The sequence below is a fragment of the Pongo abelii genome, chromosome 9, assembly GCF_028885655.2.
Source record: "Pongo abelii isolate AG06213 chromosome 9, NHGRI_mPonAbe1-v2.0_pri, whole genome shotgun sequence".
Taxonomy (NCBI): Eukaryota; Metazoa; Chordata; class Mammalia; order Primates; family Hominidae; genus Pongo; species Pongo abelii.
The window spans coordinates 105,785,536-105,804,139 of record NC_071994.2 but is presented as its reverse complement, the minus strand read 5'-3'; the positions used below and the strand labels follow the sequence as shown (position 1 = coordinate 105,804,139).

General features: G+C 40.7%; 1 pseudogene; it reads left to right on the top strand.

Moving 5' to 3' along the window:
* Positions 1 to 2,663: 2,663 nt before the first annotated feature.
* LOC103891897 (sacsin-like) lies at positions 2,664 to 18,393 on the top strand (annotated as a pseudogene).
* The last annotated feature ends 211 nt before the right edge of the window (positions 18,394 to 18,604 follow it).

The window sequence follows — 18,604 nt, the reverse complement described above, 5'->3', positions numbered from 1 at the left end:
CTGCCAGTAGGTGTGGTAGGATCACACACTCTATAAATGAGTCATATGGCTGTCACATACCCTCTCCTAGTCTCTGCACCAACAGGATCTTTCTTTTCATCTCACAAATATTGTAAGTGTTCCTTACACACCTAACAAAGAGAGGTAAATCAGCAGTTGTCCTGTATCTAGGCAGGATCAAAGCAAAATGGAGAAATGGAACTCTAGAATGTTAGAGCCTGGGAACCCGCATATTATTTAATAGACTTTCCAATTTTACAGGTGGGGAAATAAAACTAGTTTGGAGTCCACTCACCTCTTGTTTTAACCCAAATCTTTCTTCAGTGGGATTCCTTTCCTGCTCTAGAGACTAAATTTCTCATCTCCCCCTCACCCTCACCCTCCTGTTAGAATACACTCTTGCTACCATTTTGTACATGGAAGCCCCTGGGTGATAAGAGTGCATGTGCACATGCCAATTTTGTGACAGATTTACCATCACGAAGTTACATGCTTATACCATAACGACAACACTATAGAAACTTGTTCCTTCTTTTATTGACTAATTTAAATGCCAGACATTTTCATAGTTGCGAAGTATGAAACAGTGAAGGAAATACATTTAACTCAATTTCATTGAGTTTTGTCTGGTGAGAGAAAGAAATCAAATGAAAGAACACAAATTAATGTATAACTACAAATTATAAAGCTGTTATTAGAGAAACGACAAAGCTGTAAAGAGTACTGTTGGAGGAAGGGTTATCTGCTAAAGTTTGGTTATTAGAGAAAGTCTCTCTGGGAAAATAATGTTAAAAACAAAGCATCTAAATCCAAATGGCCAGGTGGGTGAATGGGTAGGAGGATTTAAACTACTCTAAGGAAAGAAAATGCAAATTAGTGTTGAGGCCCAGTGGGTTAAAAAAAAAAAGTCCTTGGCAAGTTCAAGGAACTGAAAGATGAGTGCCTTATTGGCATGTTGGAGAGTAGGGGTGGAATAAGATATTAGACAGGTAGACACAATCAAATCATCCAATGTCTTTACAGTATACTAAAGAGTTGTATTTCACTTTTAGTGCATTGTAGATTCATCGAGTGAGTCTTAAACAGATACATTATGCCAGCCATTATATTTTTGAATGATTACTTTAGCTGGAGAGAGTTGGAAGAAGTGATGATAAAAGTTGGAACAGGTTAAAAATGACAAGGAAGGGTGGTAGGGACAGGGGACCTCTGGGTAGATTGAGAGACACGACTGGATTTTTTTTTTTTTTTTTTTTTGGCCCTGTCACCCAGGCTGGAGTGCAGTGGTGCAACCACAGCTCACTGAAGCCTTGACCTCCCAGGCTTAGGAAATCCTCCCACCTCAGCCTCCTGAGTATCTGGGACTGCAGGTGTGCGCCTCCACTCCCAACTGATTTTTGTATTTTTGGTAGAGACAGGCTTTTGCCATGTTGCCCAGGCTGGTTGGGAACTCCAGGGCTCAAGCAATCCACCTATCTCAACCTCCCAATGTGCTGGGACTACAGGTTGAGCCACCATACCCAGCCCTGATATATATTTCAACATCATTCAGATTTCATGATAAACTAGATAGAGTTCTGAGAAAAAGGAAGGTATTAAGAATAATTCCTAGATTACTGGCTTGAACAAATTCTTGGATCACAGCCGCTTCAACAGAGTCAGGGGAAGGCTGAAAGAGAAGCAGTTTTGTGGGAGAAAGTTAAGATTCAGTAGGAATCACCTCACCTTTAAATATAGAAATTCTTGTAAGTTAACCAACTAAAGGCATTAGTAGGCCATTAGATGGAGGAATCTGGAGCTCAAAACAAAGTAGATAAAACTGTGGGTGTTTGGCGGCATCAGTCAAGTTATGGGAATAGATAAGTTTATATGGGAAGATTGTAGAGATAAAAGAAGATGGTTCAGGACTGAACCTTGTAAAATGCAGTATCACTCAGACCAGGCCAGGATATGCCGTGGTAATGAGCACAGTGGCTTAGATTTTCAGTGGCTTAGAACTAAAAGTGCATCATAGTATTCCACTGGGGTCTCTACTCCAAGTTGTCCTCACTTCAAGACCCAGGCTGATGAAACAGGCACCACGTTGAACGCCAGCCTTCACTGTGGCGGAGGGAAAGAGTTATTGGTAGATTTCGCGCTGACTCCTAGAAGTCTGTGTGGATACAATAAACATCATTCTGCCCATATTTCATTGGCCAAAGAAAATTACATTGCCTCATCTGACACTAAAGATGGGAAAATACTATACTGTCACACGCCTGGGAGGAGAATCAGAAATATTTAGTAGAGGACACTAATCATAAACACAAAGGGCTTTCTCACAAAAACAAAAAAAAGTAACATGTGTACCCGGGCTGCCGCCGAGGCTCGCGCCTGCGCAGTGAGCATCCCGCCCTCCGGCTGCTGGGAGCCTCCCAGAGCCGAGGGGCGGCAGGGACCAGACGCTGGCTTTGGGGCTGCACACCAGCCCCGCGGCTAACGACACCCGCGACGGGGGACAGGTTGATTTGGTTACACAACTCCACTACCCGTTGATTTTCTCAAAGACATTTTGCGAAGACATCCAGGAGGACAAATTCTTAAGGCCTTCTTAATGGACATTTGGAACATGGAGAAGCAGACACTGCCTTCTAAATGCGGTTTTAAAGCAGTTATGGTGAATGATGGGGGCAGATCTCCGCGTGTACAACACGGTTTTCAGCCCGGACGACTGGCACGGCATTCAAAAATGGCAAGAAGTAAGACAAAGTATGAGCCTTTGAAGGTTGGAAGATTTGGAATTGAGTTTAAGTCTGGCTACCATAGAAATGTTCCTTGTACCTTTAGTGGTGACTGGATTGGGATGTTCGAGCCTCATCAAACACTTTTTGGCCCACATGAGTGAGGCCAGTGTTGGAATGTCAAAGATGACAGCATTTAAATTCTTGAACTTTTGGACCAATTTCTGTCATTTGTCAGCATTTTTGGAAGCACCAAGGAAACATTCATAAATGTCAATTTTCCAGAAACATTTTTTCCTTTTCCTTTTCGCCTGCATCCTCGACAGCTTAGTAGTAACCTCTACAGTAAGCAGAAGGTTCTCCAGCTGTTCGTCTTTTAGGGCAGATGTAGACACACTGCTGCTCTTTCTAAAAAGTGTGGAGGACGTCTCCTTATAATGTCCGAGAGGCTGGTGGAATGGAGAAACCGGTATTTAGAGTGACTTCAAGGGCACTCTATTTAGACGGCACTGAAACGTGAACGTCTGAATTCTATAAAGATCCTGGGAACTGCTCTAAGTAACAATTGTGAAAGGACTCCAAGCAATGGCATCAACTGTGTAACATACCATGCCAGTATTAGAGCCTCTCTTCAGCGAGTTGTCCCAGATTGCAGGGATTTATGCAGTTAGCCATGATTGGGTCAGTTTTAGAAGACAAGTGTACTGAGGATGTACAAAAGGCATCTTGGTTGGTGTGTAACAGTGTGGGTGGCCAAGGGTTTGCAGTAATCTTCAGTCTTTAGTGGATGAATTGAAATCTGTCCCAGTCATTGGAATAGCCATGTCTTTGTCAAGCAGAGATGGTGAAGCAAAAGGAGTAGTGTCAGATGTCTCAGGAATAGCATTTTGTTTTCTTTACTGCAGGGTGGGGAAAGCAGAACGGGCCTCCCAGTTCACATCAGTGGGTTCTTTGGCCTCACCGACAACATCAGGAACATAAAATGAAGAGATGTGGGCAAGTGGAGAGACCTGGCAGCTTTCTGGAGTGAATTTGTTTTCATGACTGTTGTCCCTAAAGTTCATGCTACTTTGATCTTAGATTCAACAAAACTTCTGGAGACAGAAAAAAAAGTAACATTCCTATATTTTCAGTATTTTACATTAGATTTTTGACAGAGAAATATGTACAAATGACCCAAAATCCAAAGGGAAGGAAATACCACTTTCATTAGTAAAAAGTTTTTCTCCCTCTCATCTCATCTCAGCCAACCAGAGTCTTTTCCAGAGGTAAACAATGCTACTAACTTCTTATGAATCCTTTAATCTACTTTATGTATTAATAAGCATGTCTATTAAGCCTTTACTTTCTAACCCAAAGGGTGGCATACTTTATATCCTATTCCACAATTCATTTTTTCTCACTTAATATATCTTAGAGACTGCTCTGTATCAGTGACAAAGAGCTGCATTATTCTAATTAATAGCTACATAGTAACCCAATATACGAATTCATCATTTATTTAACAATCCCTTATTAGGGAAAATTTGGGTTTGTTTTCGATATTTTGCTTTTTAAAAGAAATAATGTAATTAACCTTTTACATATGTTACTTCACAAAAAAATACCGTAATTAATAACCTTTTACATATGTTACTTCACAAATGTGAGTGAATCTGTTAAAAAACTATCTTGCTTAAGGGCTAGGTAGAGGAAGAACTTGAAAAGCAATTCATTGATTCCACACTGCTATTGTTGGGATCATCCATGACTGGCTTAAACTCCCGGAGGTGGGGGTGTGCTTAATCTCACCCTAATCATGTTGATCAGTGGGTGAAGAAAGAATTGGCAGCAATATTTTCCACCAAGAACTGTGAGATGAGAAAGTAGAAACAGTATGCCGAGGCAATCTAGGTAAAATGTTGGCAAAGAAAGTACTTATAGGAAATATTTTCTCTTGTGTTTACAGATTTGATTAATGGTTCCAGTGAATGCCTTTATTTGGGGGAGGGTAAGGAAAAAAAGGAACTTCAATTTATAGACACTGTAAAAGGTGCTAGATGTGTGCAATTCTTTTGGTCCTCATGTTAACCATGGCAAACAGTAATGTCTTTAGATTATAGACTTTTAGGCTTAGTAGGATGAATTTTCTGATGATGAGCATCTAGTAAGCAGCAGCACCGAAATTCCACTCCAGAACAGACTTAGAATCTGTATAGGAAACTCACTGTTTTCTTCTCTGAACTCAAAACACTTCTGACACCAGATATGTGGGGGTTTTTTCACTCCAACCAATTCTTTAACTTTCCCAACACTGGGTGTCGTGTAATTCAATTATCACACTAAATACCTGAAGTTAGTGCAGACCCCACAGATTAAGGACACAATCCCATAAGACCGCTCTGCTTACTTCCAACGCTAATCACATGTCTGGGCATCCTGAACGTCCCACAGACCAGCTATAAATGAGAGCTTTCTACAAACCACTCCTTATGGTCAATAATTTGCTAGAAAAGGTCGTAAAACTCAGGCAAACATTTACTTAAATTTATTGGGCTGAAAGCTCCAAGCTTCTAATCATGGCTTGGTCTTTCTGATGACCAGCCTCTGTCCAAGAGCCCACCAAGAGTCCTCTCATTAGAACAAAAGATGTTCTCATCACCCAGGAAATTCTAAAGGATGAGGGGCTCTGTGTCAAGAACCAGGGTCAAAGACCAAATATTGGAACAAAAGATATGCCTACCACCCCTATCTATAAGGGTATTAGGAGCTCTGTCTCAGAAACCAGGGCAGAGACCAAACATTAGAACAAAAGTTTCTCCTAGAACTCCTCTTACTCAGAAAATTCCAAAGGGTTAGGAGTTCTGTGTCAGGAACTAGAGCAGAAACCAACATATGTATTTCTTATTATTTCAAAGACCCCTACGTTCAGACAAGACCAGCACTAATGGCAAATTCATTAGGATTCCCAGAAAGAGATAAGGTGAATGTTTCAATGCTTCCTACTTCTGAACAGTTTTTGTTCAGAAAATTGGGAGTATACCTGCACCTTCAGGAAGGGAACAAGAGACTTCAGCTTTGCAGAGATTGAGAGGGATGCTGAGAACAGGCTGGGAGTTACCAATAAGTAGCCGCAGAATGGTGGTAACCAGGCAGAAAAGAAAGTGAGTGAATATAACCTGAATGAGCTTGGAAGCACATTTTTTCCCCAATCAATCCTCCAGATGATAATGCAACCTAGCCAATAACTCAAGAACCTATGAAGAGGACCCAGCTAAGCTATACCCAGACTCATGACCCACAGAAACTGAAATAATAAGTGTGTGTTGTTTTAAGCTGCCCAGACTCATGACCCACAGAAACTGAAATAATAAATGTGTGTTGTTTTAAAATTAGTGGTTATTTTCTACTCAGCAATAGATATCTAATATGTTGAGTGATTGCCTTATTTGGAGCCACAGCTACATAGCAATTATCCAGATGATTCAGGCCAAAATCCATTTCTGCTACAGAAAGTCTGGAGGCAGAAATATCCCACCCCCTTTTGGAGCTCATAATCGGCAATGATACCCCTGACATAGAGAGACAAATGACGGTGTCTAGGGTGGGCTTTAAGGCAAAATTTTAAAGTGGAAATAAATAGCCATTAATGCTCTCACTTTATTTGGGGTATCTTTCTCTTATCTTTCTGTATTTTACTCACATCTTTTTCCAGGCACCAAGCAGCACTAGAACACACAATTTGCAGTCATTAATAAAATAATGCATGACGACAAGTTTAGAGTGTGTGAGTTATAAATGTTCCTTTCTTTCTATTGACTAGCATTAGGACATATGGTAAATATGCATGTTTTAAGAGACAGAGAAGTAGTAGAGTTAGAGCAAAATACACACACAGAAAGACAGACAGGCAGACAAACAAAGAGAGACAGAGAGGAAGGAAAGGGTGACACGATGGTGATAAGGCAAGTGTAGGGAGGAATACATGAACTGTATTTGAATTGCAGGAAGATGATTCAGGTATGAGAATGCTGAGAAGCAAAAATCTGTGAATCAGTGGAGGGAGGAGGAGCAAAGGGAGTAAAGAAGGAAAGGGTTAAGGTGATATAATGTAGGACTGCATTAGGAAATTCCACTGGGACCAGCCACCTAAGGGGCAGTCTTGAGATCAGGGAGGGGAGAGTAACCTGGAGAGCAGTTTCATGCTAAGCCCTGGGGTGTAGCAAACAACCTTGCAGGTGGGCCTTCATGCCTCAAGGACCAGGAGCAGAGAGAGTTCAAGCTGGTCCACCTAACCGCTCTCTATCTAAGTGGGGAAGGGAGTGCTTGCATGAAGTGGGTTTTGGGAGGTTGAATTGCAGTTCTACCTCCTCCACTCCATCATTCATTGATTAATTCACTCATTTAACAGATACCCACTGAATGTCCACTGTATAGTGGGCAACATATGGGGCACAGAGTTTCACAAACGTGGCCACACTCTTACAGAGCATATATTCTCCAGAGGGAGATGGAGAAGTGAGCAGTCTATGTGATACACTACCAAGCGTGATGGCCATAATGGGGAAAGCACACAGAGCTGTGGGATCACCAAGGAGGGGCTCTGCCCCCAGTGCTGAGAGATTAGGGAGGCTTCCAAGAGGAGTAGGCATCTATATGGAGAGCCAAAGGGCAAGAACTTAAGAGGTAAGAAGAAGGGAGGTGGTCCAGGCAGAGAGAGAGAAGAGTACTGGAGAGTGTCGATTACTTCTCTGGCTCAAAGCATTGCTTCTCAAGCCATCCGTAGTGAAGGACCAGTTCCTTACATTTCCAGTTCATCGTGGGTAATTTTCTAAAATACAGGGAAAGGGAATTACTATGAAAATGAGATGACAAAGACATTTTTAAATGTTCAGTTTTTAAATTATTAGAATAGATCCAGTAGACATAAAATTACTTTATCAAATTGTTGTAAAAGTATGTTCGACTGCTGAGCTTATCACACACCAATTACAGTTCAGGAATCATCCCTGATTTACAGACCGCACTTTAAGGAGCGCTTGCCTATAGCATACAGGAAAAAGAGAAAAATTACAGTCTAGAGGATTCTGGATGAAACAGACAAGGAAAAGAAGACTCAGTGAGCTGTTACCAGAAGCTCTTTCTGGGTGTAGGTAGCATTCAGACTGCAGAAACCTGTGGCCAGAGAGTCATCATGCATCCGTCTGAACTGCAACCATTGAATTCTCACCACACCCAGTGTCTAACACTAGTTAATTAGGTGGAAAGTGGGACACAATCAGTGAAACAGAGGGTTTTAGAGGAAGCTGAAGAAGGAATTAGGGATAATCAACTTCCCCTTCCCACTCCAGCTTCAAAGCTTTTGTTGGTTTATAAGAATCCTCTGACTCTGTAAAATAAACACCCTTCAAATTCAATGGTTTCTGGTTAAAAGGGGGGCAGGGGGAGAAACAACAACAACAAAAAATAATAATAATAAAAAACAAGCAACCAAGCAAATAAACAACAACAAAAACTTCCACAACAGCAAAAGCTTTCCCACACATCCCTCTGCGTCTGCTTGCCTGGCTACTGCCTTGTTTCTCAGGACTGGCTGCAGAAGTTTTCTTTGCTGAGATGCATTCTCTGCCCCTCCTGAGCTGTGTTGCGTGTACCTCCTGTACATTCCCAAGATACACTCCAGTCACAGCACTTACCACTCTTTATTTAACTGTCCCCTCAAATTCATCCTACATTGGACTGCGACTTCCTTCCGTTATATTCCACTGTAATTCAGACATTGGTACATGGTAGCTACTCTGTAAATCACTGTTTGTTAAATGAAAGCATGCATAACTCCCTTGAACTAGGAAGAAAGTAATGTCAATTTTAGAATGTGAAGAACGAGTTGTAGTTGACAGGCATCTGGAGATGTCTGGAAAGGAAGGGCATTCCAAGGGAAGCAAGCTGCATGCACAATGGCATGGAGATATTAAAGGAAATGTTTGAGGAATCTCAAGGGAACATCTGAGAGAGTCAAAAAAAGGGAGTCGCATTAATTTATGTTTTAGAGAAAATATATGAAGCATCAGCTTTCTAACATGTTTTTGAGTATAAAATTAATGAAATATTTCAGTAAATGAAACAGTAGAGTAAAATTTCTTCCCAAAGCTTGTAAGTCATTGTTTTTCATTTAGTCACTCATTTAGCACATTTGCTCATTTAACAATCATTCCATTGCATCCATCAAATCTGTTTTTGAAGTAGGAAACATAAATAAGAAATAAATTGCCCACTCACTTAGCTAAGTAACACACGTTACCACTACATGTGTAGTATATTTTCTCAGCAGCAATAAAATAGGAAAGAAAAATTACTTCATCAATTAAACAAGCATGCACTAAAGAAATGCCCTGGTTTCCGTCTCTCACTGTCTCTTTTTTTTTTTTTTTTTTTTTGAGACTGAGTCTCACTCTGTAACCCAGGCTGGAATGCAGTGGCACGATCTCAGCTCACTGCAACCTCCGCCTCCCTGGTTCAAGCAATTCTCATGCCTCAGCTTTCCGAATAGCTGGCCCACCACCATGCCCAGCTAATATTTTTTAATTTTTTTTTTAGTAGAGACGGGGTTTCACCATGTTGGCCAGGCTGGTCTTGAACTCCTGGCCTCAAGCGATCCTCCCACCTAGGCCACCCAAAGTGCTGGGATTACAGGCGAGAGCCACTGCTCCCAGCCTGCTTGGTTTCTTAAGGATTAAATCAAAGGAGGTTGTTGAAGATATATACAATCTTCTTAATCCCTGCAAAGTCAGTAGGAAATCCAACCCTTTAACTTCTTCACTAGAACAAGGACATGGTGAATCATAGACCTACTATATTTAGAAGCAGATTTATAATTATACATACTAGTAAGACCTTCCCAATCAAATTAATGGAATTTCACTGCATCACCATTAGCTACAACTAAAAGGTGACAAAAGCATGATAAGTGAATTTAGAGCATAAGTTATCTAGCTTGGAAATTTGCCACCTCCACAGTTGTTCTTAAAATCATATTTGGCTCACAGATATGATGATGGTGATGATAACAACGATGATTATACAATGATGCAATACCTAGTAACACAGCTGCTTCTTGAGCAATGCTCCCAAATCTCTAAAGCAGATGATTCAACTTGGTTTATTGTGGAGATTCAGCAGATAGTATTTGTTTTTTCCTTGCTTTATTTAACTGCACAGCAACAATTTCCTCAAGAGTCATTCCCTGTGGTAAGTTTAAATCCCCTTAAAATGAACTAACCCTGTCCCTTGAATCATAGTCACATTGTTTTGCTTTCTAAGAAATAAAACAACTGAGAATTTCAAGATCTCAGTTTCCTCATTTGCAATGTGAGGGGGTTTAATTAGGTTTTGAGGTTTGTTTGTTTGTTTTACTGTTACAGAACAGTGGTCCGTATTTTGGGGGTATATGTGATATTTTGACACATGGATACAATGTGTAATGTTTATACCAGGGCAATTGGGATATTCATCACTCCAAACATTCACCCCTTCTTTATGTTGTGAACATTCTAATTCTTCTCTTCCAGCTACTTTGAACTATATTATTGTTAATCATAGTCATCCTACTGTACTATCAAAAACTAGATCTTATTCCTTCTATCTAACTGTATCTTTACAACAATTATAATTAGATTTTTTTTTTTTTTTTTTTTTTTTTTTTGAGACAGAGTCTCGCTCTGTCGCCCAGGCTGGAGTGCAGTGGCGCTATCTTGGCTTGCTGCAAGCTCCGCCTCCTGGTTCACACCGTTCTCCTACCTCAGCCTCCCGAGTAGCTGGGACTACAGGCGCCCGCCACCACGCCTGGCTAATTTTTTATTGTATTTTTTAGTAGAGACAGGGTTTCACCATATTAGCCAGGATGGTCTCAATCTCCTGACCTTGTGATCCACCCTCCTCGGCCTCCCAAACTGCTGGGATTACAGGCATGAGCCACCATGTCTGGCCATAATTAGAGATTTTTAAAGGTATCTTTTAACTCTAAGAAAAAAATAGCAATGATGAAATACTCTGTAACAAATACCAAAGTAGATATATGTTATATATATAATTTTGTTTAATTCTTCTGAAAACCATTTTGGGATTGGGGGGAATTTTATTACTATTATTATAATTTTCTAGTCAAGAGAACAGAACTAACTTGAGTCTTCATACCCAGTTAGAAGTAGGGTTGGATTTCCAGTCTCTGCCTGCTATATCTCTATCTACCTCATACCCAAAATCATACCTTCAAGTTCTGTCTCCCATTCAACATTCCATAAGCCCATGATTATACAGTTTTTCAGAATTTTCAGGGTAGCAATTTAGAATGCCAGCCATTTGGAGTTTGTATCACGCTGTCTTATATTTTTAAGAGCTTTCTTTATATTCCTTCTTTTAGAGCAAGAAGTCTCTGTTCTCCAACCAGTGACCCGAACATTATCTTGTGTACAATAGCGATGCGTGTGTAGACCTCCAACACATGATGGATAAGAACACATTCTCCCCTCTCACACACCAAGGACATGGGCTGCATTTCTCTGAGTATCTCTGTTTACCTTTTATTCCATATAATACCTGATCACAGTGTAAGTTTTTGATGTCAGGGAAATAATGATTACTGTTGTATTAGAGCAATTTATAAAACACATGTCTATAATAGTATATCTCTATCTTGTAAAAAAAAATTTCATACATAAAGGAAGACAAATAGTCAAGCATAAGGTGAAATATGAGAAGTTCTTTAAGAAAGCTACAAAATACCACAGAATTCCAATCAGTTAAACAATATGATGTTTGACAGAAAACAAAATCTAATCCATGTTAGATTCATTGACGTGAAATGAAATTCTTAGTGTAGTAGGCTTAGACTTGGAAATAGAAAGCAACAGCTCTAATTCTAGTGCTCTTCACTAGATGCATGATCTGGAACAAGTGATGGAAGGCCCATGTCTCTAAGTTTTCTCATTTGACAAGTGAGAGGTTTCTATTAGATTGGTGATTTTTAAACTTGCTCCATTCTTCCACAGTATTTGGGGGTTATGTTAGAGGGGACAAAGAGAGAGGTAGTAGGATGAAAGTGAGTCTCTAGAATTCAGTGCTTCTACTTTAAGCACTACTATTGTGCTTTGCTTTTTTATCTGTTTGCAAATTTGATCTGTTTGCTAGACATACACACAGATTGCTGGTTCAGTAAAGCATTCAGTATTATGACATAATTGTTGTCAAGCACTATACTGAATAACCACCAGATTTCTTATTGTATGAGTCTTCATGAAGATGACATCATGTGTAATTTCTTGCTCAATCCCAGGTATCATCACAATGGTGGTTTCCTCAGTTTTTCAGGAGTTCCCCTTTCCTGTTTCTGAGGCTACTGAGTGAACTAGAGGATTCCTGGCAGGAAGCACCAGGAGCACTGAGGTGATGGCTTCTCCACAGCTAGTGCATGCACCCTATGGTGGTCGGGGAGTTCCAGCCTCATTTTGGCTGGGAAAAGATGACCTATATTCCATTTGTCCTAGAAAATGCCTCCTTTTCTGATTTCCCTTGCCTCTGCAGGCATCAGAAGTCCTGCGGGAAAGAGAGAATTTGGGTTTTCCTGAGAAATTCATTCACTTCCCCTTTTCTGTTTGCATTCATGTGATACTCCATTTAGATGGGGAAGTTGTGGTTAAACATTAAATTGAGAGAGGAGAATGTGTTCTTATCCATCATGTGTTGGAAGTTCGTACACACATCTCTATTGTACATAAGGTCACTGTCTTCTGTGTAATTGCAGCACTTTGTATGAATCTCTTACATCACAAACTAAAGGTACCATGCATGAGTAATTTACTGGCCTGTTTTTCCTTTCTCCACCCTAAGTGACTGGAAATATTAAGAAAATATTTGTTGAATGGAGGAAGACATATGTGAATGGATAAATGCAGCCTAGCCCCCTGGATTAAATGTGTTCAAGCATTCATGGAGAAAGTATTACTAAATGTAGTAAAGAAAAAAATCTGGTTACTCTACTGAAGAGGAGGAAGCTCTGAGACTTCATAAAGAGAGAGAGAGAGGGAGACCCTGGCATCCCTGCTGATCCCAACCTTCCAATCTTCTCCACCAAAGCACCAGACCTGTGATGAAGCCAGAACATCTAGGGTGTTCTAGCCCCAGTCACGATCTGACTGCCACCAAAAAAGAGATTCCAAACAACCAAACTGTTCAGTTGAGATCCAGTCATAGAATCCTGACAAATAGTTAATTGTTACTGTTTTGAGACACTAAATCTGCAGTGGTTTGTTATAAGCTAAATATATACAGGAGAGGCAACCAAGTAAGCAAAGAACAAATAATATCCCACAAGGTAGAAGGCTAAGCAGGATCGATACCATGCCTAGAATCTACGTGGAAGACCTTTCCCACCGCTTCCGGGAAAATGAAATGAAGCTCATCCTTAACGGAAAGAACGGCAGAGAGCTTTGTTATGGCATTCACACACACACACAGAAAAAACATAATGGAAAAAAAACCAATTGGGTCACTTAGGGCAACAGAATTCATTTTTCCTGCAGATATATTAGTATCAGTTACCACTTGCAGATAGTCAAAAAGAGGGAAAATCCTGGCCAATGTGGTCAAACCCCATCTCTACTAAAAGTACAAAAATTAGCTGGGCATGGTGGTGCACGGCTGTAGTCCCAGCTACTCAGGAGGCTGAGGCAGGAGAATCGCTTGAACCCAGGAGGTGGAGGTTGCAATGAGCCAAGATCACACCACTGCACTCCAGCCTGACCACAGAGCGAGACTCTGCCTCAAAAAAAAAAAAAAAAAAAAAAAAAGGGAAAAGAAAACTTAGAGTAATATCAAAAGGAAGTCTCTTGGGGGCACCAGAACAAAGATTCATCTCCACACCTTCTTCTTTGAGATATCTGCTGCTAAATTACTGGATGCATATGTTTCATCTTCCACATAGATGATGTCATGATGACAGCAGAGGCCATGTTCTTGTGTGGGGCATAGTTGCTTTAATCACTCACAATGCCTAGTACAGTGTTCTGTAATTAGTAGGCCCTAAGTAATCAATAACTGATGAAATGTCTGGCTAACTGACCCATCTTTTAATCACGTAAATCATTAGGTCAACACTGTCCAATAGAAATATAATAAAAAGACTGAGTGCAATGGCTCACGCCTGTAATCCCAACTCTTTGGGAGGCCGAGGCTGGAGGATCACTTGAGCCCAGGGGTTCAAGACTAGCCTGGGCAACATAGTAAGACTCCATCTCCACCAAAAAAAAAGTTAGCTGGGCTTGGTGGTGTGCACCTATAGTCCTAACTACTTGGGAGACAGAGGCAGAAGGATCACTTGTGCTCAGGAGTTCAAGGCAGCAGTGAGCTGTGATCATGCCATTAATTCCAGGCTGGGTGGCAGAGGGAGACAGAAAGGAGAGGAGAGGGGAGGAGAGAAGAGGAGACGAGAGGAGGAAAGAGCCTCACGTAGAAGTTTAAATTTTCTAGTTGCCACATTTTTAAAAGTAAAAAGAAAACAAGACAGACTAATTTTAATAATATATTTTATGCAACCTAATATATTTAAAATATCATTTTAGCATGGGCTACCAATATTTAAAAATCACAAATGAGATATTTTTCATTTTTAAAAAATAGTTTTCAAAATTTGGTGCATATTTTACACTTGTGGCACACCTCATACAGATTAGCCACATTTCAAAGGGTTCAGTGGTCACAAAGATGAGTAGGTACTGACCCAGCTTCATAACAGAACAACTAATTGCTGTCAATGTCCTCTCAGAAATATGCTTCTCAGGTAGAACTTTCACAGTCATTAACTTTCACTGAAAAATGATTCAGCTAATAAGTTTGTTTCATTTTATTTAGCTTTATGATGCACACTAGCAAAAGCCAAGATTATCATGACAAAGAAAATGTGGTAGTATTGTAGTGTATTGTGTGTTTTAGCAGACCCAAACAGTGCAGTGCAGGAAATAACATCCTATATAGAGGAGACCCAGGTTCCTTTGACTAGCAATGGGCTTTGGGAAGCACATTTTACTTGTTCCCTTTTTCTCTCTCTTGTGTTGCCATAGGACCCTATCTAAGTGGCAGTCCTGGAAGGTAGTAGTCCTAACAAGAAGCAAGAGACCAGGGGACATCAGGACAATAACTCTCTATATCACTCCTAGCAAAAACTAGAATCCCTGCAATGCTCTACAAGCTCTCCCTCTCATCTGCCTCTGTCTTTGCAATCACTCACCTTGTCCGCTACTATGCTTCCCTTTGCCCACTCTGCTGCAGCCACATTGGTCTTGGTGTGCTATTTCTTGAATGTGTGCTCGTTTACTCCTCAACAGTTTGCACAAGTCGTTTCCTTGGACAGGAGCACTTTTCCCCCAGATATTTTTATGGCTGACTTAGCCATGCTTTACAGCTTTGCTTAACTGTGTAGGATGGGGTGTGTTTCATTGTTGATGGCATTATTGATGGTAATCATGAGTTTGCAAAAGCAACTGGTTGACTTCCATTATGTCACAATTTCTGATGAATATTGAGACTGCACATTGCAAATGAAGAGGATGTCACCCTAGGTGAATCACATAGCATTTTGTTGTTTTCTGGGAGTGCCAGGACCCTACATAAAGAGGGAGCCTGCGGGCTGAGACACTGGAACAGCAGTCAGGTAGGGAGCCATCACTTGCCTTGCACTGAGAAGGAAGACAAAGGCCAGCATGTCCAGGCTTTTTTTTTTTTTTTTTTTTTGCTGCTGGTGCTGCTCTGGGGTGTGGGGTTGCACAGCTTCCCAGCGGCTCCAGAAACACAAGAACAAGCAGCAGAGATAGTCCAGGTAAATGCTGCATTGCACCTGCCAGTAATGCAAGAGCAGTGCGTTCCCATTTTTCAAAGGTCAAGAGGTAGGAATTCAAGCAAATTTGGGATTCATTTAGGAAACAAGTAGTTTGTCAGGAACAGGTCCCCTCATTTAAAAAAAAAAAAACAAAAATATATCGCCGGGTGCAGCGGCTTATGCCAGTAATCACAGCACTTTGGAAGGCTGAAGTGGATCGCTTGAGTCCAGAGTTTGAGGTTGCAGTGAGCTATGATTGCACCAACTGCACACCAGCCTGGGCAACTGAGCAAGACACTATCAGAAAAAAAAAAAAAAAGCAAAAAAGAAGGTAAAACTAGAGGGAACCAAAGGAGCAAGCAACACATAGACCAGCTGTACTAACTGTGATTCTGACCTCAAGAGTAAATCTAGACTTAACAATGGCATGGGTTCTTCTACCACAGTAACATTGCTGCACCACTGCTAAACACAATAAGAGCTATGAGATCATTACAGAAGTAGACAGATTTTATTTCTCTTCTCATTCAATTATTAAGGAAAAGGGCTATATTGTTACAATAGTGAAATGTTGCAATTTTTCAGAAAACTGAGAAAGACTTTACTTCTACTATTTTAGTATTCTTTTCTTTAACAGAAATACCTAGAAAACTGCTACTACAACTTGAAGAGTGGAAACAATCAATTTGGAAGGCAGAGAGACAGTAGCCCAGTGCTTGAGAAGCTGAAGCAAATGCAGAATTTCTTCAGGCTGAAGGTAACTGGGAAGCCAGATCGAATTTGATGAAGCAGCCCAGATGTGGGGTGCCTGATGTGGCCTCCCTCATCCTCACTCAAGAGAGCCCTTGTTGGGAGCATACAAATCTGACCCACAGATAACAAGACTGCGCAGCAGAGTGAGACAGCTGTTTCCCACCACAGTGGGAAGAAATGAGGTTCCCTGTGTCTCTGTTCTCTCCTTTATCATTTTAAGGATCAAAACTACACGCCAAGCCTGCCTCAAGAGGATGTGGACCGTGCCACTGGGAAAGCCTTTGAACTCTGGAGTAATGCCTCGGCCCTGATCTTCACCAGGGACTTTGAGAGTGAAGGGGACATAATGTTATTCTTTGTGTGAGGAGGTAAGCTCTTCTCTCCCAAAACCATTCTGAACATTCCCTCCTGCTACCCTGTGATCTGCTCCATCAAAACTGCTGATGGAGGAAAGCCTCACAGATGAAGAGTATCTTTTGGCTCCTTGCTATAGCTCTTTTGTCTCGCCTGGGTAAGGCTGAATAAAACAAGGATATATCTTTGTTGAATTATTTTTCTTGCAGATCTCCATGACTATTCTCCCTTTTATGGACATGATGGTTATCTTGCTCATGCATTCCCACCTGGACCAGGTATCGGAGGAGATGTTCATTTTGATAATGATGAAACAAGGACCAAGGATTTCAGAAGTGAGTCAGCTAATTCCTTCACTGCCTCTTTAATTTTTCCTTCCCATAGCTTATAGAATTTTTTTTGTTTTATCTAAAAGAATGCTTTCAGTAAAATGAACCAATTTTACCTTTATTAGTATAAATACTTCAATAAATATAAACTGTTGATACTATAAATTACTTTTGTCTCATTTCATAAAAATGTAAGAGAATATTATTTCTTCAAGCTGTGTAATTTTACTGACAAAAATATATTACTCTAAAATTTTTACTAGGATGTTTAATATCATATCATTATGTACATTTGTCAAATATTCAGTTCTTTGAAAATATTCAGGTTTTTGGATTTTGTATGCATAAAATGTAAGGACACTTGACCCTATCACAATGCAAAATGAGTAATTTAAAGGAGTTTATTTGAGAGGCCGAGGTGGGTGGATCACTTTTAGGCCAGGAGTTCAAGACCAGCCTGGCCAACATGGTGAAACCCTGTCTCTACTAAAAATACAAAATTAGCTGGGCATGGTGGCATGTGCCTGTGGTCCCAGCTACTCAACTTGGGAGGCTGAGGCACGAAAATCACTTGAACCAGGAGGCAGAGGTTGCAGTGAGCCAGGATCGCACTACTGCACTCCAGCCCAGGGGACAGAGTGAGACTCTGTCTCAAGAAAATTTAAAAAAAAATTAAAAACCAGTTTAAATAAGCAAAGAATCTTGAAACATACTAGCATAAGGTATATATCTTGCCAATAAGGAGGATTTTTAAATATATGAAGTTTCAAACTGCTTTTCTATGAGGCGGTAACTTCTATTTGTGCAGAGACACTCTGGCTTCATGATGTAGGATGAATTGACATTCTGGAGTAACCAAATGAACAAATACGAAATCCTTTGTCTGCAGTCAGCCTGGTCAAAAGCTCAGATGCGTCTTCGTAGAAGGTGTCCATCCACCTCCCACCCCTGCAGTCCTGCCCGGTGCCCACCACACACACACACCTGTGCAGCTTGAGAAGTGACCCAATTATACTAAGAAGAAAGGTCTTCTCAAGTGCAACTTACATTGGAATAAAACTCTCCACCCACTTCTTGTGAAGTAAATGTCTGGAGGAAATTCTGTCTAATATCTACTAGACTCCAGGCAAATCTTTTCATGGCCGATTTTTTGTTGACAGGCAGTAAGTACCGGGTCATTCAGGAAGATCAACTGCCGAGTGGCTACCCCAGGAACATCTACAGCTCCTTTGTCTTCCCTGAAAGGGTGAAGAAAATTGATGCTGCCATTTATGAGGATGACACTGGAAAGACACAGTTCTTTGTTGCCAATGAGTATTGGAAGCAAAGACCTACCCTCAGAAATCTTGGGAAATCAGATCACTCTGGTGGAAGGAGGGTTGCCTTTTAAAATTTTTCTCAAATTTCACTGAAACTTTCCTTTTTTCTGGGAATGAATGCAGCCAGGCCCAGAGCCATTCAGTCCCCTACGTGTTATCACACTGTTGCCTAGCAAGGCAAGGAACTTGTTGGCTTGCATTTGAAAAGGAGATAAAGAGCAGAACACACAAAGGGAACTAGAGGCATCCAAAAAGGAGAAAATGAAGCATTTCTCCTTGATA